Raw genomic sequence first — 24608 nt, 5'->3', positions numbered from 1 at the left:
AAGAAAATGTCAAGAAAGTCCACAGTCCTATCATGTTTATAAGTTGCTAGACGAAGGAACATGAGCTAATGACCTGAGGGATGAGCGTGTCTATGAGGGCACTTGTCAAAATAAGAGATTCCAATAACCTTTGGTCCTTACATCTTCCCCCACACAGGTAACTCTGACTCGACATTGTAAAATCAAATTTGGACTTGCTATTGGTTTTTAAATTGGGGGTTGGAGTCAGAGAACTGTCAGAACATTCCTACAGGTCCAACATAACCTGTCCATTATGACCATCTCTGGAAGGCATTGAGTTGATTGTACTAGATGTACAAGGACTCTGCTGTCCCCTGACCTCAAGGTGCTGGTGTCCTAGGTAAGAAGACACATCATCAAGGATTGACTCTAAAGTTTGTGTTTGACAAAGTTTGTTTGGTTTCTTGATATTCCACAGAAATGTAACATCATCCAGTATTTATCTTTGCCCTTCTGGCTTATTTTGCTTGGCATAATAGCTTCCAGTTCCATTCATGTTGCCATAAATGGTGTGAATTTATCTTTTTTTGATTGCAGAGTAGTATTCCATTGTGTGTATGCCGCAGACCAGCACAGCAGTGAACGATGAGGCCATCTCAGGGTTGAGAGACTGCGCAGGGTGGTCAGGGATTCAGCTAAAGAAATGACAAACAAACACACTTCAAGAGAGAGTGTAAATCTGAGTGTAATTTAATTTGAGTTTGTGACCAGTATATATATGTTTTCTAAAAGCATAGGAACAGTGAACATCAACACAATCAGCTTGCTCATAGGTTTAGCTTATCATTGACAGGGCAGTGATCTATGTCCAAAATACATGTGGACCTAGCTGCATTCCTAAGTAGACAGGCTATTAACTCTTTCTTTTGTTCTATATAATTATATTCTTGTTGTACTAACTACTACTACTACCTACTCATTTTTACTCATAATTAATTGTCATGGGTGAATTTATATTATAATGCAGTTAATATCAAAGGTACTAAAGTCAAGCACATAATAGAAAGATTATTAAACCAACAATTCTATTATAACACAGTGTTCAGTAATGTTTCATTTGCATTAGCCTAATTATTAAATTGCATATGTTTTTTAATTAGCAACTAATGACCAGAAAAAGGAAAGATTTTAGAAAGACAGTTGTAGCAGAATAAAGTTTGTGGGCCTTGAGAAAGCGAGATGAGGTTCCAGGTGGTCAGCATTTCTTTTAATCATTTTTGTGGCGGCTTCTGGTGGTCGTTATCTCTTGTCAGGCATTCGGCTTCTCTGCATCTTAGGGAGTTTGCTGTTCTCCCCCTGCGCGCATGGTTCCTTGCCCACGCCGGACCTCAGGGACCATGGCAACAGCCATTAGCCCTGAAGGTCACTGCAGGGGGAGGTGCAGCAGTGTATATGTATATATACCAAATTATCTCTTCCATATGGCCACTGAGAATTCTTTCATTTGATTCCTCTTTTCCTTTAAAAAACTCCATTTTGGGGAGGAAGTCCAATCATCTCTGCTAAGCAGACATATAGGTTTTTGCACCTGAGGGGGGAAATTCTATACTCCCAAAACACTAACAAAAATGTAAACCAATATTGCTTCTATAATAAAAAAGTAAAAAGATGAGACATCATCAACATCACTAAGCTGGCAGTGTGGTGGACAGCTTGACGATTAACACTATGGAGAAGAAATAAGCAAGGAAGATGAAAGACCGTATTGTCTTAAATCAAGACTTCAGGGAAAGCCTCTCTGAAAGCAAGGAAGGACAAGCAGGAGGACCAGCAGGGGCAAGCCTTGGGTGGTAGTGTGCTTGCAGTCTTTGAGGGGCAGAACTATGGCCTGAAGAGCAATGTTGTCTCAAATCTACAGGACCTGGCGTGGCTTTTTGGGATGTGTGATGGGTCCTATGTGCTTAAAATGCATTCAGCTTTAAATGAGGACTGCACCAGAGATGGTGATTATATATCCCTACCCAGTCCAGCATCCATTAAGTCAGGGCTAATTAGCACACTTCCTTTTCCAGCTGTGCCCTCAAAATTTCATTAACATCAAGTGCTGGCACCCACTGTCACCTACAGATTCAAGGTAATAGACCTCATCTCTTCTACAACACGATGGGTTTCCTGAAGGAATTGAATCATTTCCCAGGACTGCCTTGGGCAAAGTGGGACACAGAAATGGGGCCTGAATTGGAATGGGGGTGAGGAAGGGGAAGCTGGGCTGCAGGTGAAACATCCAGAGCAAGACTTTGATAGACAACTTCATGCTTCCAAGGAGAGCCTGCCCCAGGTGGACTCAGGACACCAAACACTCAGTAGATAATGAATGTCCCTCCACCAAAACATCTGTGCTCTCTATGTCTAGACCCGCCCGTTGAGACTCTCACCTTTTTGTGTCTGCATTATGTTCTGTGACTGACACCACATGGTCACCCTGCTTGCAGTTTTATTATACTAAGAAATCACAGCCTTCCATTGCATAACACTGATTTTATTGAAGAACAAATCTGCCCTGTTTGTTTACATTCTGGACACTGATAAATAGAATAATGATTTCAGGTGGTATCTTGAGTGAGTCAAATTTATAATTTATCCCAACTTGATATGCTCCAAAAATGAAAGAAGTGGAAGACTGTGGACAGTATGAAATGGCAGCTTAATTGTTAGGAAAGTAAAACCCAGAGCCAGAGAGTTAAAGGTTTTCCTACTGATGTTAAAATTGTTTTCAGAGAGGACGGACATGTAGCATTTGATGCCGAGGAAGACAAGTAAGTTTGCTTCAGTGCATAGGGCAGATAAATAGCCTTTATATGTATATTTAGAACAATTTAAAAAGTGCCCGTTATTTCTGTAAAGCTCTAATACAAGTAGTACAGACTTGAGTGGGGTAGTGCAAATCCAGGTATCAAGGGTCCCTGTAAATTCATCTATGACTCACTCCTGATGCTTTTATATGAGGTTCACCAAAGCACTTTGGATTTCAAACCATCTCTGCCTTGTACTCTAGGGTCTGTTTTTCTCTCTTGCATGATACATATGCTAGATTGATACTGATTTGCATACATGAGATGAGTGAATGGGACATAATGCACTTAACAAACATGTATGATTCCTTCGGCAAGCCCAGCACAACAGGTGCTCAGTACAGGAGACAAAACCTGGAAGACATGGCCTTGCCTTGCACATATTAGTGTCCAGGGAGGGTAAAGAGAAATCCGCCCCTGAGATGCAGACAGCAAGCATAAATGTCACCCAGAGGATAGAAATTGTCTACCAGGACAGGATCTGACCACAAGTCAGTATCGTTTGTGGTCTTACAGGTTTTTTTTTTTTAAGATTTATTTATTTATGCATACAAGAGCTGCGGTACAGGCCAGCGATGCAGGGGTTGTGGGCAGTGAGAGGATCCACCAGAGACAGAGTGAGAAACAGAACAGGTGGATTCACTGAAATACACCACTGAGGGGCATACCTCAGTCTGAGACAAGAGAGGTCTGTCACGCCATGTGGGTATCTCCCTGGCAGGGATTGAACCTGAGCTGCAGTGGCTGCAGACAGCTTCATAGGTTGCATCTAACCCCTTCTGCCACCAGGGAGGCCCCCTTACAGGGTTTTTAAAATTGAATTTAAATGACCAAGTAAGCAATCTCTTCATTTATTTTATTTTCCATTTTTTAAGTTTTTTTTTTTTCATTTATACAAGAGCTGGGGTACAGGCCAGATGCACAGGAGGCTGAGATGATTCACCAGAGACAGAGTGGGCAACAGAACAGGCAAACTGACAAAATATACTGCTGAGGGGAGCAGTGGGGAGACAGGAGAGGTCTGCTGAGCCATGTGGGACCCTTGCCGGCCAGCCAGGATGGAACCTGCACTGCAGAGGCTGCGAACAGATTCACAATGCAGCACTCAACTGCATGTGCCACCAGGGAGGCCCTCCTCATTTAATTTAAATATCAACTATATTCATAGACCAAAAATTCCCCTTTTTAAAGTGTAAAAATCAGTGGGTTTTAGGAACTCATAGTTGTAGAACTGTCACCACAACTTAATGTTAGGACATATTCATGAACATCTGAGGTAATAAACTTAACCCATTCGCAAATCCTCCCTGTGTCCCTCCCTCTCTAGTACAGGAAAAATCGCCCATCTGTTTTCTGTATGTGTGGAGTTATTTGTCTACTACAGACAATTCATGTAAATACAATCACACAATAGGTATTATTTGTGACTGGCTGCTTTCACTTATTCTATTTTCAAGGTTCATGCATGCTGTACAATGTATGGATCAGTACTTCATTCCTTTTCCTTGCTAGATAACATTCATGGCATAAGTTAGCATAAATTTGTTCTGCATCCCATTTGTAGCACAGATCTTCCAAAACCCTGGCAATTTCCTAAGTGATGAGCATGACCTTAAGCCATAAAATACATAAAAGAAAAGAGGCAATGTGCTCACAGATCTCAACCTCACAGATGCATTCAGGGACTCACTCTAATGGGAAAGAAACAAAAACAAAAATAAAAAGGTGGATTAATTCTGGCGCAAGAGGCTAAGCACAGCACTATGAAGCTGTCCTTAGCCTCTGCAGCAGGAGTTTGATTCCTGCCAGCCAGGGAGCTACGCACATGGCACAGCAGACCTCTCCTGCCTCACCCGCTGCTCCCCTCAGCAATGTGATTCTTCAGTCTGCCTGTTCTGTTCCCCGCTCTGTCTATGGTTAATCCTGTCACTTCCCACACCTCTGGCCTGTACCCCAGTTCTTGTATGCATAAATAAATACATCTTTAAAGATACAAACTGAAAAACCTTTGCACAGGTAAAGAAATATCCACAGAATAACTAGTGACTGTTAGAAAATATTTGTACAGCACATATCTAAAAAAGACTTAATTCCCAAAATATATAAAGATTTCATCCAACTGAACAACTTTAGAAAACAGTTAAAAATGGATAAAAGAGCAAAAAATGGTTTCTCCAAAGAACACATGTGGTCCATGCCATATGAAAAAAATGCTCATTACTCATTTAGGGAAATGAAAATCTGAACCACAGTGTGGTATCACTTCACACCTGTGAGAATGAATTCTGTTCAAAAGACTGGAACAAAGAGTCAGCAAGGTTGTGGAGAAAGAGGAACACTCCCTCAATCCTCCTGGGCATGTGAATTATTACATCCTCTATGAAAAATGCATGTCTTAAGATTCCATAAAAAATAAAAATAAATACCATAAGATCCAGAAATACCACTTTTATGAATTTTTCCAGAGAATATATAAACACTAATATGAAAATATTTATGCACTTCTATGTTCATGGCGGCATTACTCACAATAACCAAATCATGGACTAAACTTAAATATCCATTGACAGATACCTAGATAAAGAAACTATGGTTTATATGGGCAATTGAAAACTAATCAGCTATTATAAAAGATGAATCATTGACTTTTGAGACATGTGAATGGAACTTGAGGTGACTATGCTAAGGAGAATAAGTCAAAAAAGACAATTACTGAATAGTTTCACTCATTTGTGGAATGCAAAGAAACCAAGAAAATAAATGGGCAAAAGACACAAAAATAATCTTAGACTGTGAAAACTATGGTGGTTACCAGAGGGGAGGGGCAGGGGAGGGGAGAAGGGTAGATGGCATGAACTGATGTGGTTGTGACACTGGGGCTGGGGCTGTTCATGTGCAAATGTGCATATGTCTAGGTATAAAGCTGAATTCCTGAAATTTTATACTTATGTATTTACATTTATTTACATAAATGGTAGATCAAATTTACAAATTACATAAATTATACAAACTAAATTACAAATACCAAATCTTCTCCATTTATTGTTTTCTACTTTTATTCCAATGTGGTTCTTTTACTTTTATGGACCTTTGTTTTACTGCCTATCATTTGATCTAATCTAGAGAATGCTGTATGTGAACTTGAAAAGAATGCACATTCTATTCTTGCTTGGTGGGGTGGTCTTAGGCTACCTTTTGTGTCTAGTTGGCATACAGTGCTGTAAAATATTTTATTTCCTTGCTCACAATTTTTCTATTTTATCTATTCATTAATTATAGAAATTATTGAAATTAATTGAAGTTGTCAACGGTTGTTGTTAAATTATTAACTGCTGTCAAATTCTGTCAGTTTTTGTTTCATGTTCTTTGAGGCACTGTTGTTAGGTATATGATATATTATGCTTTTAATCATTTTGTATTTTTGATACATTGATTTTTTTTTCTAAAATGTTCTTTGATGTCTTAGTAAGATTTTTGGTCTTTAAAATATTTTGATAGTATTAACTTATCCACTCAGGCTCTTTCATTTATTGTTTAGATGATGTGACTGTTGACTTTTACTTGAAACCTATATGTGTCTTTGCAACTAAAGTGTGGGCTTTGTAGACAGTACGTAGTTCATCATGTTTTACCCATTTTAAATGTTTGTCTCTTTTCATTGGTGCATTTAACCCATTTTTATTCAATTATATTACTGATAAAGTAGAATTGGCATCTGGCATTTAAATATTTCCTATTTGTCATGTATTTTTTTCTTCCTTCATTTGTCCATTATTGCATGTTTTTATGTTATATTAGCCATCCAGTGTACCATTTTAATTCCTTTGTTTTTTATTACATATTTTGGATGTTTTTATTGATTGATTTGGGGATTACAATTAATCTTAATTTATAATTAGTAATTATAAATATATAATTGGTAGGAATTGAAGCTGCTACCAACTTAATTTCAATAGTACACAAAAACCTCATTCTAATATAGTTCCCCTCTACCCGTTTATATAGTCTCACAAAAAGCAACTTTATACAGTTTTGCACCTGTTCACATAAGTCAGTATCATCTGATTTTAAAATGCAAAAATAAGCATTAATAATGCCTTTAAGTTTGCTATGTATATCCCTTTATTGAGGTATTTATTTATTTTTGTAATTAATTTCTATTTTACATACACAATAATATAATAATATATAGTTTACATCACTGTTCATTTTTGTACAGTGTAGGATGTCTCCTCTCATATGTAGTCACCATCATATTCCCACCATCAGTTCATGTGGACATAAGGTATAGGCTGGTGTCCTTTCATTTAAACCTAAAAGACTCCCTTCAGTAATTTTTTGAAGATTTATTCATTTATTTATACAAGATCCGGGGTACAGGCCAGATGTGCGGGAGGGTGAGAGGATTCACCAGAGACAGAGTAGGGAGCAGAACAGGCAGATTGACTGAAATACACTGAGGAGGGGAGCAGCGGGCGAGACAGGAGAGGTCTGCTGCACCATGTGGGTAACTACCTGGCCGGGGATCGAACTCCTGCAGCAGAGGATGTGGATAGCTTCATAGGTTGCATCTTAACCCCTTGTGCCACCAGGAAGGACCCTCCCTTTTGTATTTTTTACAAGTATGTTATTGTATTCAACTCCAAAATTTCTATTGTATAATTCATGTTTCTTTCTTTATATTCTCTGGTAAGATATAACTTTCACACTTTCCCTTTACTCTGTAGGTATGATTGTTTAGGACTTTGCAATATTTAAAATAATTAATTTAAAGAATGTGTCTAGTAAGAACAATGTCTGCACCTCCTCACAGAAAATTTCTCTTCATTTCTTTTTTCCATGGCTTTGGGTCATACTTTCTTTTTGTCTGTAATTTTGTTGTTGTAATTTTGTTGGTGTTGAATACTGTACATTTTAGGGCTGAATATTGTACCTTTTTAGTTTCTTTATTCCATCTTTGGACTGGGGAATACAACTGACCCTAGCGGAGGCCCCATGCCTTCCCAGCCCCATATGCAATCATGCCCAGATCCCGGCTCCGATAAGACTCAAAGTGAATTCCCAGCATCAAACTAAACCCCACAAGGACTCAGCTGCCATGCTCACCAAACAGTAAATACCAGAGCAGTGGGAGAGGAAGACCCTCATACAGCAAAAGTTCCATTACAGCAGAGCAAATCAAAAGCATATAATGGGGAGAAAGGAAAATACATATGGTCATGCAAGTCTTCAGGGGAAAACTGCACCACAGAAGGAAAAAAAAATCTCCAGAGCCAAGTCACAGGAGATGGAACAGCTTTTTTTCCTATCAGACACAGATTTTAAAACTGCAATAAGAAAATTAAAGAATTGGAACAATAAAAAGGAAACTCAGAAAAACAGTATAGATATTTAAGAAAACCCAGAAAAGCAAATTAATGTCATGAGAAACACAATGAACAGATGATCAAAATTAAAACTCTAAAAAGAAAATAATAGAAATGCAAAAAGTAGAGAGAGCAATGGGGGAGATAAAAAATTCTGGAGAAACCAAGGAAAAATGACAAACCAAATGGAAGAATGAATCAGTGAGCTCAAAGTTGCAAAATGGGGAAAGAACAAAATAGAAAAAGAGAAATAAAAGAGAAAAAAATGAGAATTCAAAGAAAGGAAACATCAAAATGATAGGCATAACAGGAGAAGAGAGAGAGCAGATAAATGAAAAACTATTTAAAGAAATAACAGAACATTCCCCAACTTGAAGAGTGAATAGAACATGCAAATACAGGAAGATGAAAGAAAATAAAGCTACTAGAGGAAAGGAAACCTATAGCCAGACAGAGTAGTATAACTTACCAGAGTTCAAGATAAAGAAAACAAATAGTTAAGCTGACAAGGGAAAAGAAACAGATATAAAGGAAACCTGAGTAGACTAACACCAGACTCTCCAGAAAAACACTGTAGGCAACAAGAGAATGGAGTGACATATTCAAAATACACCTGTATAAAATTTGCCAAGAAGAAAACTCCCTCCTGCAAAGAGAGAGAGAGAAATAAAGACCTTCTCAGACAAACACAATCTCAAGGAGTTTGCAGTCTTTACCTCCCCTTCTCCAAGAAGTATTAAAAGGAATTTTTGTATTTAAATGAAAGAGATGGGGCCTCCCAGGTGGCGCAGATGGTTGAGCGCAGTGCTGTGAAGCAGTCCACAGCCTCTGCAGTGTGGCTTCAATCCCAGACAGCCAGGTAGATACCCACATGGTGTGGTAGACCTCTCCTGTCTCGCTCAGCAGTGCTGAGCTCCCCTCAGCAGTGTATTTTAGTAGATCTGCCTTTTCTGTTCCCCACTCTGTCTCTGGTGAATCCTCTCACCCTCCCACACATCTAGCCTGTACCCCAGTTATTGTATGCATGAATAAATAAATCTTAAAAAATAAAAAAATGAAAGAGATGAACAAAATCTGAAAAAGCAATTAAATAGAATTAAAACAAAACAAATGAAAAAAAATAAGTATGATGGCTATATAAAATGTCAATGCACTGAACTGGCAAAAGAAAAGCTGTACAGTATGAAGTTGGAACTGGAAACAGAATCCAACCTTCTGCTGCTAACACACATGAATCCCAATGATGAACATAGACTGAAAGACAAGGGAAAGAAACTATTCTACAAGCAAATGGCACCCTAAGTAAAGCTAGGACAGAGATATGAAATCAAATAGGCTTCCAACTTTAAAAGGTAGCAAGAGGCAGAAATGGACAATAATGACTAAAGAAACAATACAACAGGAAGATATAACATACATCAATATATACTCAACAGAGGAGCACCAAAATACATTAGACAACTAATTTCTAATCTGAAAACAGACACTGGAGAAAATACATATGACCTTACAGACTCCAACACCCCACCAGATAGAAAATATATAAGGACACAATTGTCCTAAACAAAGGATTAAACCACATGGGATTAATAGACATATATAGGGAACTGCACCCCCCCCACACACACACATACACAAAAGCCAAATACACATTTGTCTCAAGTGTATGAGGATCATTCTTTTTTTTTTTTTTTATACAAGCACTGGGTACAGTCAGAAGTGGGGGAGGGTGAGAGAATTCACTAGAGCAAAAGCAGCAACAGAACAGGCAGAACGACAAAATACACTGCTGAGGGGAGCATCAGGCACGGCAGGAGAGGTCTGCTGCACCATGTGGGATTCTTGCCGGCCAGCAACGATTGAACCTGTGCTGCAGAGGCTGCAGACAGCTTCACTGTGTGTAGCTCAACCACCTGCACCACCAGGGAGGCCCTGTACAAGGATCATTCTTAATGATTGGCCACATACTGAGTGACACGACAAATGTCAATGAATTCATGGAGATTCAATCATACCAAGTATCTTCTCTGACCATAAAGGTATTGGATTAGAAATCAACTACAGAAAGAAAACAAAGTCTCTAATACAAGGAGCTGAAAACACACTACTGAGAAGTCACTGGATTAATGAGAAAATCAAGACAGAAATCAAAACTTAATTTAAGATAAATAATAGTGAGGACACAATCTTCCTTAATATGTGGGACACCTCAAAAGCAGTACCAAGAGGGAATTCTATAGCAATATAGGCCCACATCAAGAAACAAGAAAGAGCCCAAACTAAGAACTTGTGTCTAATCTCACGGAACTTGAAAAAGAAGAGCAACATATTTCAAAAGTCAGTAGAAGGAAGGAAATGATAAAATTCAGAGCAGAAATAAATTAAATAGAAAGGAAAAAAGACAGTTTAAAAGATCAATATGAACATTAACTGGTTCTTTGAAAAAATGTATAAATTCAACAATCTAAATGAGATGGACAGATTTTTAGATATTAGAGAATTATCCAGACTACATAGGGAAGAAATAGAAAACCCAAACAAATCAATCACAAGCAAGGAAATTGAAAAAGTCACCAAATTGTACCAGAAAACAAAAGTCCAGGACCTAATGACTTCACCGGTGAGTTCCACCAAATGTTCAAAGACGAACTAATTCCTGTACTGCTAAAATTCTTCCAAAAATTGAGAAAGAAGGAATATTTCCAGATAGATTTTATGAGGTCCCCATGACACTAATACCAAAAGCAAACATGAACACAAAGAAAGAAAATTAGAGACAGTGCACCAAATAAACACAGATGCAGAAATCCTCAATAAAAGCTTAATGAACCAAATCCAACAATGCAATGAAAAGATGACACAACATGACCAAGTGGGATTTAAACCAGTACCCGAAAATGGCGCAGGATCTGGAAATCCATCAATGAAACTCACCCAATCGATAAAAAAGAAAGTGAAAACCATGCCGTCCTATCAACTGATGCTGAGAAAACATGTGCCACATTCAGCATCCATGTATGATGAAACCCTTGCAAACTGAGTGTACATGGCACACACCTCACTATCATAAGAGCCGCAGAGGACAAGTCCACGAGGAGGGTTGCACCGGCAGCCTGGGGTTCAGGGACCTGTCACCAGCGAATGCTAGTAAAGCAGAGCCGGGAGCGGAGTCTTTAAACTGTGCTTCAATGAGGCGGCTGCAATCTGGAACTCGGGAACTGACACCCTAAAGAAACCGCCTTAACATTCCAGTTCCAGCTGCCTTTTTATAGTGAGGGGGGCGGGGGGCGCTGAGGGGGCAGGGCTGCGTGCACGTGGTCCTAGTCCGTGGCTCCGCTTCTGTTTCTCAGCACAGTCCACCCCCGAATCGTGTATCAAGGGTCCAGCTGCTGTGGGCACCAACACACCGCATCCTGCTGAGCAGGCGTGTTGCTGCTGCTGTGGCCCCACGCCCAGCGCCCCGCGCGGTCCCAGCAGCCCCAGGGAGGTCCCCCTAAACCAGGCCCCAGAGGCGCCCCGCCCCCTGCCGGCCACCGCTCGGGCGCCGACCCCTCCCCAACGGGGAGACCCCCCCAAGCTGGACCGTGGGCTGCGGGGGCGCCTGACTGCGCGGGACGCAGAGCAGGCCTGGGGGCCCGGCCCACGGGAGCCGGGGCGACCCACGGGGGGAGCATAGGGTGGGCACCTCGGCGTGGCCCCGGCACGTGCCCAGCTGCGGGTCCCGCCAGCGCGGCCGCCGACCTGGGTCCCCGGGGAGGACCGGCCAGGCTGCCAGGAGGGCCCCGGGCACGCTGGGAAGGTGGGAAGGGCGAGGACGGGGCGTCCCTGCTGTTCAGCCCCAGACTCCAAGGGCTTCTAGGTGTCCGGCTGAACAGAGCGGGGATCCCCAGCTCAGCCCTCAGGTGGGGCCTCATCGTGCACCCCAGCTCAGCCTGAGGGGGCCAGAGAGCGAACCTGAAGGTGACGCGTCGGGAAATTATGGCCTGGAGGAGGAGCCAGGCCCACGCAACCCGCGCCCAGCCAGCCCCGGCCGCACCCCATGTCCTGCTGGCCCCGGCCACGCCCCCTCGCCCCGCTTGCCCCGGCCAAACCCCCATGCCCTGCCCGCCCTGGCCATGACCCCATGCCCCGCCTGCCTGCCCTTTCTGCATCTTCCGAGATGCCCAGCGGAAAGCCATGGCTCCTCCCAGCTGCCCCCTCACCCCGCAGGCCGCCGTGGCTCCACCCAGCCCTCCTCCCCCAGGGCCGCCTTGGCTGAAAGGGTGACCGTGGGCCGGCCGTGAGAGGCTCGAGTGTCACGCGCTGGGGGACGGACAGCGCCCACTCACCCGAGGTCTGCTCGTCTCTCAGCGCCGGTGCCGCCTCCCCGCAGGTGCGCGTCTCCCTCCGCCAAGCCTGGTCCCAGACCCAGGACGCCTTCCTCGGGCGCGGCCGAGCCTGAGCCGCCCCGTCCAGCTGCCAGGTGGCCTCTGCGGGGCAGCCGGAGCCGGACAGGACTGGCCCCCGCCGCCTGGGGGCCGGGAGGGCTCTGTTCAGGCGGGGCCTCCCGAGTGCGCGGGGGGGGGGGGCTCCATGGGGCGGAGCCGCCCGGCCCACCCCGTGTCCCCGCGTCCTTCCCCGTGTCCACCCGTGTCCTGCCCGGCTCCCCACTGTTGGGGTCTTCGGCCCCCCCATCCCCACGGGCCTCGGAAGACCCAACGCACAGAAGCCTCAGGCCTTGCTGCTGGGTGACCCGACTGCAGGATGCGGGCGGCTGCTGAGGCGCGAGGCCCGGCCCTTCGCGGGCAGGACAGTCCCCGCCGCTGCGCGAGGGAAGAGGCAGGGAAGAAGGAGGGAGACCGGGCGCCCGTCCGCAGGTCGGGTCAGCACCGGCCCCAGACCCGTCGGCTCCGCTTGAGGCCTAGCTGCCTGGACGGAGGCCGCGCCTGGCGCGCCTGGCTCCCATCTTATCCCAGGTGTCCACTGCGCAGCTCCAGGGCTGGCCTCGCCCCTGATGCCCGCCCTGCCCGGCCACCCAGCCGGGCTCCGGCTGACTTGGAAGGCCCCTCGGGGTTGGCGCCTGAGACTGACAGGCAGCCTGACCTCGTGAACTCAGATGGGTCAGTAGACGCACAGGGCATCACCTGTCTGGAGGGGTGGGCCTGTCACTGCCGCTCACGGGCCTCACTGGAGAGGCGCCCAGGACATGGTGCCGGGGACACAGGCCCCGGAGAGGGAGCCCGGCCCCAGCTGCACCCGGGCTCTGGGCCAGAGAAAGATGGCCTGGCCCTGCGGGACGGGGGCCCTGCTGGCGGGAGCCTGGGCACAAGAAATGCGCTGGGGAGGCGCCCAGACCCACCCACAGCACGGCCTGAGGACCCCAGCTGGAAAGGGGATGACACAGGGCGAGGACGGGGGTGGACATGGGGGACCACGGGCAGGGTGGGGGGACTGTGCTCAGAGTGATGAAGGTGCTGAAGGCCACAGGCGCCCGAGGACAACAAGAGAAAACAGGTGCCTGTCACTCAGGAGTGGGTAGCATGACCCACATGCCAGAACCCAATGGCAGAAAACGGGTCCACAGGCCCCAAGACCTAGGTCACAGGCTCCAGGCCAGGGGGGGTGAGGGGGGCAGCTGCTGTAGGTTTCCAGGTGCAGACCTGAGAGGGAGGAAGGGGATTAAGGAACATACCACTTGTACTAGTTTTATCACATTTCTCTGTTCAGAATGTTGAAAGCCTTTTAGAGGCCAAGACAGGCACAAGGAAAGGCCCTGCAGACACAACATGCAGACACAGGCCGTTTTCTTAGTTATGCCAGGAGGAATATTTTGCACAGCTACAGTTTTTTCTCCATAGGCTTAGTGTAAAAAAATCTCAAACTCCAAAAATGCAGAGTGTTGTTGGCAGAAATCACAGGTTCCAGTTGTCACCCTACAAGCCTAAGGCTTTGAAAACAGGGTAAGTTTAGTGAGAGCAATTACAAAGGAGTCACACGGCTTTGTGTATCACTTTAGGGTTGATCGTGATCATGCCTTCGAGTCAGAAGTCAATCCTGGGGTGCCCTGGACAGCAGCTCAAAGAGCAAATTCTACATCAAAATACAGATGACCTCTCCCCACACTCAGGAGAAATGGCAACCACACAGGGAAGAAAAACCCGGTAGAGTTATGTGATGCACCAAACCAGTGCTCTGACCATCGCTGCCCCTGAATGCCGATGTCTTTTGGCACCTTGCGGTCAGCATCAGTCCATCAATGGATGAAATTCAGAGTGATTTAAGAATAGCTCTCTTCCTCTGACAAGGCTCAGCAAAGTACCCTGAGAGTAAAAGAGCATCACAATTTTTAGATTACCTGAACAGAAGCCAGAGAGAATTCACCAGAGTCTGAGTGGAGAGCAGAACAGACAGACCAACAAAGTACACTTCTGAGGGGAGCAGCAGGCATAGCAAGAGATGCCTGCACAACATGTGAGACCCTCCCTTGTGGCCAGGGATCGAACCGGCGCTGCAGAGGCTGTGGGCAGCTTCGCAGCCCAGTGCTCAAGCACCCCACCACCAGGGGAGGTCCTCAGCAAACTTCCAAGAAGCTTCACAGACTCAGGCTTCTCATTATCAGTTTGTCCCATCTGCTCCCCAGGAGCCCCCAGTCCTCCCCACCCAGCCGGGCCTCAGGCCTGTGCCTATCAACCTTTGAGGCTCTTGCGCCCTTGTATCCCCCACTGTGGGGGCAGGAGCCTGTCCTCCCCTCAGGCCCCTGTTTGGGCGCCAATTGCCAGAGACTGGCTGGGGGAGCGGGGATAGGGAGAGGACTCAGAGAGAACCGAGAAATAAAGAAATGACAGAATAGGGTGGAAGAGCAGCAGGACCCAGGGGACGCCAGCCTTGGGATCTGGCTCAATTGTCCTGCGTACCCAGGGCCACTCGTGTTGATTGGGCCTCCATTCCTGGGGGGCCTAAAGCTGCAGGGGGGACACCTTCACTGGCTCCTAGGCAGCCACCCCAGCAGGCTTCAGGCACCATCCACGCACCCTGCAGAAGAGGAAAGCAGTGTTGGGCTCCGGTCCTCGCTTGGCTCCCCCCTCCCCTTATTGGGGGGTGTAGGGTAAATGGTTTTCAGGCTTTTCTGCCATCCTACCATTAGGATTGCCCTGCATGAAGGGCACCTCCAGTTGTTACATTGTTGTGTTATTCACTTATATGGGCCATGGGAGGAGTGAAGAGAGTCACCAAGGGAAGCAGAAGCAGAGGCAGGAGGAAGAAGCAAGAGAGAGGCAGGAGAGAAAAGGGGAGAAAGAACACCAGAGAACCCAGCCAGAGTGAAGACTTGCCAGGGCTTGGAGGCCTGTGGACTCCTGGCTCCTCCAGCACCCCTGAGTGCCATGTATCTGGTAGCTGTACTACATGTAAATTCTCAATAAAAGCCTGAGAAACCCACTGAGGACTCCAGGGCTCTCCTTTACCTGGTCTGCTTGAATCATAGAAAACCTGCTCTGTGCCCTTCCTGCCCCTACAGGGGGAAAGGATGTCCTGAGCAAACTCCATATGGGCTTTGTGGACGCCAACCCCACTCTGTCAAGTCACTGGGAACTACAAGTCCCATGATCCCCAAAGGGAAATTGCGAGGACCTGAGGGCAGTGTTAAGCGACCATCTTCTCTGTTTGTAAATAAAACCAGCCTTGTTAGGGGGTCTCGGGGACTTGGCTCGTGCTCTTGTCCAGGCAGGTTTGTTCTCGGAGGGTCATTGGGATTCCAGGTCGGAGGTACGGGTTGGACGCATTTAAGACTTTATCTCCCTTTTCTCCCTGAGTCATTCATTTCCTCATTCACCTTCCCTTGTAAATAAACCTTTGTTAACCTTCTGTGGGTGCCTGCAGTGTGAGTCCCTTTGAAGCCAGAGGGTGAGGACCACAATCCAGCAACCTGCTTTAGAGCGGGGCTGCCCTGAGACCCTCAGCCTTCCCCTGCGCCCCCTTGTCTCCTCCCGGGACACTGCCCGCAGCAACAAGGGGATAGTGCTGCCCACCTAACCCTTTCCTGGCCCAGACATTCCCACCAGGACTGCCAGGCCCTGAGCGGCAATGGGGTTGCGGGGAAGACATCCCCCACATATTCAGGGAACTTCCTGTGGCCCGGCAGGCCGAGGAACACGGGGAGCAGCGTGGACAGAGCCGGCGGGGAGGGGTGCACTGAGCTGCCCCTGCCCAAGGGCTCGGTGCCAAAGTGGACAAGAATAGGGCTCCGAGGAGCTGAAATCCACCCTCGCCATCCCCCAGGCCCCCAGCCCCCCACAGCTGTCAGAGAAGGAGAGGACCCGGACCCAAAACGCATGGTGTCCAAGACCTACCGTGAGCAGGGAGCGCCTGGAGGCCCAGCAGGGAGAGGTTGCACCCGGGGAGAAGGGCGGGACTGGCGGTGCGGGACAGATGGGGGACAGATGGTGCCAAAGCCTTAAGGGCGAGGATGAAGTGGTGCTGGGAAGCACGGATGTGAGGCTCCCCTCACTCCTGACAGAAGTCCCTGCCGTCCTCCCGTGGCTCTGGGGCCTGAGAATCAGCCATTGAGAAAGAGCTGTTCAGTGTTTGGGAAAGGACTTTGGAAAAGGAAAAATATGTACTTGTGGAGATGTCCCTGGCACTTCATTTATCTACAGGAACAAATGCTGGGAAACAACCTCAGTGAAAACCCCAGGAGCAGTCCAAGAGTCCCGCATACATAAACTGCCACCGTGATCCCTGAAGAAATGGGCGTGCATGGTTCGTGAGGTGGTGCTATTCCAGCTTGGATAGAAAATATGAATGGAATGATCCAGCGTGCCTGTGCCATAGAAAGGGACACTTACTTGGCATTGAGTAGAATACTCTACTCAGTGAGAACACCAGCCTCTGGCCACAGCCAAGCCTGTGGATCGCCTCGCCCATGTACTGTTGGGTGAAAGAACCTAGAGAGGAAAATGAACATAATATGATTTATTTATATTTTAAACACCAGGCAAAATAAAAAGCCTGCTTTTATTATACATTCAATAATACATGATTGTGTGGGAATGTGTCATGGTGAGCAAAGGAACAGTGATTGAGAGGGTCACCTACTGTGCAGAATCAGTGACACAGAGGATGGTATTTGATTTTGTGTTTCTTCATCCAGTGAAGGGGAGTTAATTTTGTGATTCTGAAATTCTACATGTATCCTACCTGCCCTGATACACGGGTATTACTGTTCACAATTCAAGGTATTGAAAATGATGAAGGTGAATGTCAACAAGCTCATAAAAGCATTTCTCTTCGGATGAAAAATCATAGCTGACCCTTGATCACTTTGATTTTATTCTACCCTTCAAGTTTTCTAGAAGGTACAGGCTCTCTCTTAGGATGAACACATCATCAGGGCATTCACATCTCTGATCCTTGGCAGGGGGAAAGGAACCAGTAACATGACAACTGAAGTAAATCATTCCATTGTGGTCATACAAGAACTTTTCACAAGGATGAAAATGCGGCCTTCCTGCTAGTCAGGCAGGCACGGGCAGAGTGGCTTCATGTAGAGAGAGAGTCAAGCTCACCTCAACTATTTCAGTGAAGGGGTTTGTGTTTCTGGCCTGAACCTAGACTCCTGCTCATCTGTTAATACCAATAAACACATTTTGCCATTTTTTTTTAATTTCTAAATTTTTAAGTTTATTATTTCACCCAGAAGCTTCATATTGATTTGATTTGGTTTTAAAAAAAAAAAGTGAAATAAGACACTCTTTCAAAATCCAGACCCGTCCAGCTTTCAGACACAAGCACTGTAAAAGCTGTGCACGCACATGCCAGTGGAAAGGAAAAAGGCAAAATGGTGAGTGGAGCCACGATGTTTCATAACACAACATTTGAAATGACGGGAAGATCCTTGCTCTGACTAGTTCATCGCCGTTACCAAAACACAAACCAGAAAAATAGGACAGAATAGAATGAAATTCCTGTGTTCCCAATAAACTCGTCCCACATTGAAAGCCATCCCAGTGCCCTGCAGATGGCACCCTGTCATTTTCTGCCTCCCCCTAGAGCTAAGATCCTGAGGGCAGCAGAGGGTCTACAGTCAACAACAAAGACAGTGGCAGCAGAACAGAGAGCTCTACTATGCAGAAGTGCAGCCGTGGGCTGACTTCCGGGAAGGCTTGCCACCCTACGAGGCCAGAAGTGCCATCAATTATTTGGGTGCTAAGACGCCAATGAGGAACTGAGGAAAAAAAAAAAAAAAAAAACTCTGCAAATGAGCAGAGCCATGTCAAGGGACCATAAGCGCACCAACAATATCTAAAGTCCCTTTTTTCAAAAAGGAATTGTATCTTTATCTGAAAATATTTAACTCTAAACAAACTGACATCAGCCGTCCTCGAAAGAACGTCACGAAGACACTGGCAATGTCTGTGCCAGAAGACTCGGGCGATGTCTGCCCATGTCCTGTATTGTATTTGACATGGAGATTTTCAACAAAGGCAGTGAATGTTCTAGTCTAAAGCTCAACCCATCTGAGCAAAATTGAAATGGAACTGCGTACAGACACAATAAAATGGGCATCCTCACCCACATTTCCACCCAATGACACTTGAGCCTTCCTCATGGATCTTAAGAGTGTTGAGACCGTCACAATCTGTGGAGGAAAAGTGAGCTACTTGTCTCCACTTCACTTGGAATATCCACACTGCCTTAATGAAGCAGGACAATGTGCATGGGTGTCACCACTGTGTGTGAGTCCCGTCATCCCCTGTCAGGGCTCCCCCAAGACTTGGAGTGAAGTCATAGTCAGGGCTGTGGCCATGTAGTAGGGGAGGGAGTAACCTGGTCCTGCAGAACCCAGTGGGGCAGCACCCACTGTGCTTTCATCTGGGCAGAAGGCGAGCCCAGGGGGAGGGTGAGGAGCATCTCCCTGTGGGTAGCTGAAGGCAGAGCGGGGATGGGGTGGGGGCAACGGTCAGGAGGACCCAGTGGAGGGAGGGCTGGATGTGGAAAACCACCAGACTCTGGCAGTTTGCGTTTTGGGCACGGAGGAGCACAGAGGTCCGGATTCATTCCTGAGCACCCCACTGGGTCAGAACCCACACTGTGAGGGAATCCCCAGGAGACACATGGGCATGGGAAGGTCTGATCACTGCTGTGGTCTGAGTGCTCTGAGCAGAGGACACAATGGAATAAGGTAAAAATGTACCGCGGTCCACCCAGGAGCCTCGCCCTGCAGCTTTGTCCACCACACCCCGGGTCCCACTGGAGCCAGTCGCTGCCTGGGATGGAAGCTGCACAGACTCTATGAGCACCTTAGTCCTCCCCATTGACAGAAGCCCCACCCTGGGGATGCAACAACTGCACCCTCCCCTCTGTCCATGAGGGATTAGTGCCCGCCTGACAGGGTCATTCCTGGCATCGAGGACCCTGACAGTTGAGAGAGAGGCGGGCAGGGCTGCACCAGCACTCCCCCCCGCAGGTTTGAGCTTCCACCTGCATTGAATAAGGAGAGAGAGGAACTGACTGGCAAGAGCACTGAGACGACATTCTCTGCCAAAATAGAATGTTCTAGGCTCAGGTAGGCCTGGGGTGGAGGATATAGATTTTTACTCCTATACGTGAGCATCGGTTTCCAGTATCCCCTGACTCAACAGGTAGTCACGACCCCTTCACCTGTTGTTGCCAAGCATCCACTGTTTGCTATATGCCAGGGGCACCAGCTGAGCTGAGCCCTCAGCTCAGAGCACCATCGGAGGCATCAGGGACACAGTGAACATCAACAGATGCTGCAAGAGTTGTGACAAGGAGCTTGAGATGCCACAGTTTTCCCTGGAAGGGGTACCTGACACAGGAGGTTGTCAGAGAGGGGCCACGGGCCTGAGACAGCAGGAGCCAATGGCAAGACTCTTGCAAGCTTGTCTGGAGGCTTGGACTTTAGCCTGAGTGCAGACAGTGGGAGCCACTGAAGCACTTTTTAAGGCTGTAAATAAATGACATGACACAACAGGTTGTCTTTTGTGAGGGAGCGAGGAACGAGGGAATGATTACAGACAGCCCTCGGGAAACATCTGGTTCCTCCCTTTCCTCTCCCCAGGAGGTAAGGAAAGGAGGACGTGAACCAGCCCATCCAGGACGGCAGTGACATGTCCTTTCTTGCCAGGTACAAATTCAGACCCCAGGCACAGCTTCAGAAAGGACAGTCCACGGATGGTGGATCTGGCCCTGCCTTGTCCAGCGTCTGATGACCATCCCACAATTGAGGATCGTAAATTTCACAGGCACAGGTGACCAGAGACGTGGCTCTAACTTATTATCAATTTCCTGTTTTAAAGTTGCATGTTTTGAATTTCGTGAATTAATTCCTCTCTTTGATTTCTTTATAAAGCACACTGGCACTATCCTGCAATTATGTCACGTGAGTGCAACATTTTCTCTGGTGGCACATAAAGCAGATGAGAAAAGGACGGACTTACTTACAGTTTCATCAGCAGAAAAGTGGAAGAATATCCTAATATTATACGATTAGAAACTTGTCATCTATTACATGATAAAATACCTTTGTTGTGCAATCTGAAACATTCTTTCTTCATCTCTAGAGAACAGACCTACTTTGTCTGTTTTAGAATTTATAGAAAATAACACCTTTTTAGAAATTATAGAAAATAACACCTACTTTTTTATTAACACTCTGATTATGAATGTTCCATAACTGGAAAAACGTAACAAACCAAGTTGGGGCTTCCTATTTGTATGCAATTTACAAATTCAATGCAATTCCAATACAAATTACAGTGGTGTTCTTCAATGAAATGGAACCAAAATGGTTCAAATTCACATGGGATCACAAAAACCTCTAGTAGCAATAGTTCTTAATAAAAGGGGTGGGGGAGAAAGGAGGTATTACACTCCCAGACATCAAACAATATTACAAAGCTGTTATAATGAAATCTTTATTGGAACATAAACAGACACAGAGAACAATGAGGAACTAACCTATGACACAGGAGCAAATAATATACATTGGAAAAAGAATTGCCTCTTCCATAAATGGTGCTGGGGAAACTGGATTGCAACATGAAAAAAAAAATCTAAATAGACCACTACCTCACACTATACACAAACCAACTCAAGTGGATGAAAGACTTGCATGTGGAACTTGGAACCATAGAATACACAGAAGGGAACACAGTCAAAAACTCCATGACACAATCCTCAGGAACGTCTTTGAGGATTCTTCTCCAGAAGCAAAGAAAACAAAGGAGAATGTAAACAGTTGGGGCTCCATAAACCTAAACATCTTCAGAACAGCAAGAGTCAATGATCAAAACAAAGAGAGACCCCGCTGAATGGAAGAAAATATTTGCAAACCATATGACAGATGAGGGACTATTATCAAAGATCTACAAAGAGCTTACATAACTCAAAAAAACAAACAATGTAGTCCCCAAAATGGGCAGAAGTTAAAGGACGCTTCTGGAAGGAAGACATGCAAATGGCCAACAGGCACAGAAAAACGGTTCAGCATCACTAGTGCCAAGGAAATGCAAATCAAAACCACAGAGATGACACCTCACTCCAGTAAGAATGCTCCACATTAAAAAAAAAAAAGCATGGAAACAAGAAATGTTCGAGGAGCAGTGGAGAAAAGGGAGCCTCCTACCCTGCTGGTGGGAAGGCACACTCTTCCAGCCACAATGGTCGGCTGTGTGGATGTATCTCAGAACACTGAAAATGGGTCTACATAAGATCCAGTGAGTCCACTCCTTGGAATCTACCCTAGGGTCAAAAAAACCCAGGAAACCTGAACTCCTTTATTTACTGCAGCACTATTTTCAATAGCCATGACATGGAAACAACTCAATGCCACAAAACAGATGAATAGATCAAAATGGTGTGGTGTAGATACACAAGGCAATATTACTCAGCAATGAAAACAGACAAATTCATGCCACTTGTGGTGATATGGATGAAGCTGGAAGGGATTATGCTGGCCACAATAAATCAGGAGAAGAAATATCAGATGTGAAATACAGAGAAACTGAACAAAATGTAAAGAAACATACAACCCTAGAAGGCTGACCAAGAGCTGAGGCATCCAGCAGGTAGTGGGAGGGAGGGGGCTAAACAGAGGGAGGGAAGAGCACAAAGGATTGTGGTGATGGGTCACAGCTGCTATGGTGGTGGGAGCATTATGGGGACCACCCCTGGCGGAGAAACCAGTAACTAGACAAAAATGAACAAGGATGTAAGAAAAGAAGAAAAAAAGAGATGGTCTTTAAGGACAGGGAAGACCCTAAAACAAAATAAATAAATAAATTCTCTTAAAGGGGAGTCTCATCCTGAAAAATACTTCTGGCCCTGCAGAGGCATCCCCTCCCTCACCAGATCTAGAATAGATCTCTATGAACTTTCTCTGGTAGGTGCAGCAATTAAGCCTGCTGTGTTAGAGAAACAGTTAGAGAAAATGCATTTTTTTAAAGACTGATTTACTTTTATACAAGAGCCGGGTGCAGGCCAGAGGTGATGAAGGGTGAAAAGATTCACCAGAGACAGAGTGGGGAGCAGAACAGGCAGATGGACCGAAATACACTGCTGTGGGGGGAGCAGCAGGGAGATAGGAGAGGTCGGCCATGCCATGTGGGTATCTCAGAAGATCCTCCTGTTCTGATCCCTACTCTGTCTCTGGTGAATCCTCTCACACTCCCACACATCTGGCCTGCACCACAGTTTTTCTATGCAATTTTTTTAAAAGCTTTAAAAAAGGGCCTTCCCTAGTGGGACCGCACTTGAGCACTGGGCTGGGAAGCTGCCTGCAGCCTCTGCAGCGCCAGTTTGATCCCTGGCCACTGGTGAGGGTCCCACATGGTGCAACAGACCTCTCCTGCCACGCCAGCTGCATCCCTCAGCACTGTATTTTGTCAGTCTGCCTGTTCTATTTCCCGTTCTGGCTCTGGTCAATTCTCTCTCCCTCCCAAGCTTCTGACTGCACCCCAGTGCTTGCATAAATAAATATCTTTAAAAAATCTTTAAAAAAGACACATAAAGGGGTTTTTCTCCAAAATATACAGTTTCCATGAGTCATTGTGGTTTACTCAATCCCTGAAATAGGAGGGATCCTTTTAGCACCATCTATAGAGAACATATCTCAAGATCTTAGAAAAGAACCCTTCAGTGTCAAAGATGCTCCCCATTTAGAAAGTTTCCTTCCCTGTTAGTGACAGCGCCCAGATGACCCTGCTGAAAGGTTTGTTGGGTGTGTTCTTTAGTAACACAGAGAGGGCCACTGCTTTCACTGCAAGAAGTCGGTTAATAATAACCCATTTTAGAAAACTAAACACTTGTAGCCAGCGTGTGGCAGGCTGTGTGGCTCTTGGTCAGTCAAGAGTCAGGGAAGCCTGGACTCTCTTCAAGGGAGAGTGTAAAGTCGCCTCCTGAGGCAGTGTCCACGGGTCCAAGGTCCCTCTTCCAGGCTCTGAAGTACCACATCAGCTGCACAACAGTGAAGCAACGCTGCAGCCCTCACATGTGGGCCCAAGACCAGCAGGGGCAGCATCTCAGACCCTTTGTGAGAAATGCAGAACCCCAGGAACCAGCAATCCCCTGGGTCAGAACTTGTGCCCCCAGGAGACTGGGACACGACTCTGCCCTCCTGCCTGCTGGACCTGGAGTGGGGAGGCGGTGTCAGACCTAGAGAAGATTACCACATGTAAACTTATAATTCCCCAAATTATATTCTAAGTTCACAGAAATTAAACACACAAATCAGTGGAACACAGCGGGGAGCCCGGCAAACCCACCACAGGGGTGATCAGTGCAGTAGGGAGGCGCTGGGAACAAACACGGGGGACGCGCTTTCCATCGGGGCGCTGGCCACCCATGGGGTCACACTCAGGAACGACCTGACCCCCACGTTCCTCCAGGACCCAAAATGACCCGCGCAGAGCTCTCCACCCACAGACAGCCCCACCCCGGGTCCCCTGACTGGCCCGCTCTGCATCAGCCACCAGCAGCGACTTGTCCTCACCTCCCTCTTGCTCCGGGTGGTTCCTGAAGAAACGGGGCTCCCGCAGGCAAGAGCTTCACCCCGAGTCTGGAGCAGCGAGTGCCAAGGAGACCCCAGCAGCGGGGGAGGCGGGAGCGGGCACAGGGCCAGGGCTGCAGGGGCGGGTGTCGGGGCGGCCCAGGGTCGGGGCCAGCGGGAGAACCCCGGGTGCTCACGGGGCGCCCCCGCCCGTCCTGCTGCGCCGAAGCTCAGAAAACCAACTACACGGAGGCGAACACCCCGCGTCTCCACGACGCCGTTAACGTAGAATTTCCACGCGACTCCACAGCAAGTCGCGCCCGTGAATGAAAACACGCGAGGATTGTTCACCCGCGACCGCACAGGCCCGAACCCGCTGCCCCCCAAGGGAGTGACGGGGCGCCCCGCCCCCCCATTATTACCTGCCTCTCCCCGCCCCGCCAC

At 46.7% G+C, this 24608-nt stretch overlaps 1 protein-coding gene and 1 long non-coding RNA gene across 3 annotated transcripts in view; one reads left to right on the top strand and one right to left on the bottom strand.

The window, feature by feature from the left end:
- LOC119250690 (zinc finger protein 39-like) overlaps positions 1-24608 on the top strand; it is a 332349-nt gene that overhangs the window by 279155 nt on the left and 28586 nt on the right. The window lies entirely within an intron of this gene.
- On the bottom strand, positions 13575-24311 carry LOC119250691 (uncharacterized). Of its 2 annotated transcripts, XR_005126385.2 has the most exons (5): positions 24168-24311; positions 17002-17100; positions 16507-16705; positions 15073-15190; positions 13575-14478 (listed from the first exon to the last, which is right to left on the bottom strand). It is a non-coding gene; the product is annotated as an uncharacterized LOC119250691 (long non-coding RNA). The 2 variants fall into 2 exon arrangements; XR_008552677.1 differs by lacking the exon at positions 16507-16705 and having other exon boundaries at positions 13577-14478.

The sequence above is a fragment of the Talpa occidentalis genome, unplaced genomic scaffold (genome assembly GCF_014898055.3).
Source record: "Talpa occidentalis isolate TD23 unplaced genomic scaffold, MPIMG_talOcc4v2.1 talOcc4.18, whole genome shotgun sequence".
Classification (NCBI taxonomy): domain Eukaryota; kingdom Metazoa; phylum Chordata; class Mammalia; order Eulipotyphla; family Talpidae; genus Talpa; species Talpa occidentalis.
The sequence above is the reverse complement of the archived record's forward strand: the minus strand, read 5'-3'. Positions and strand labels throughout refer to the sequence as shown.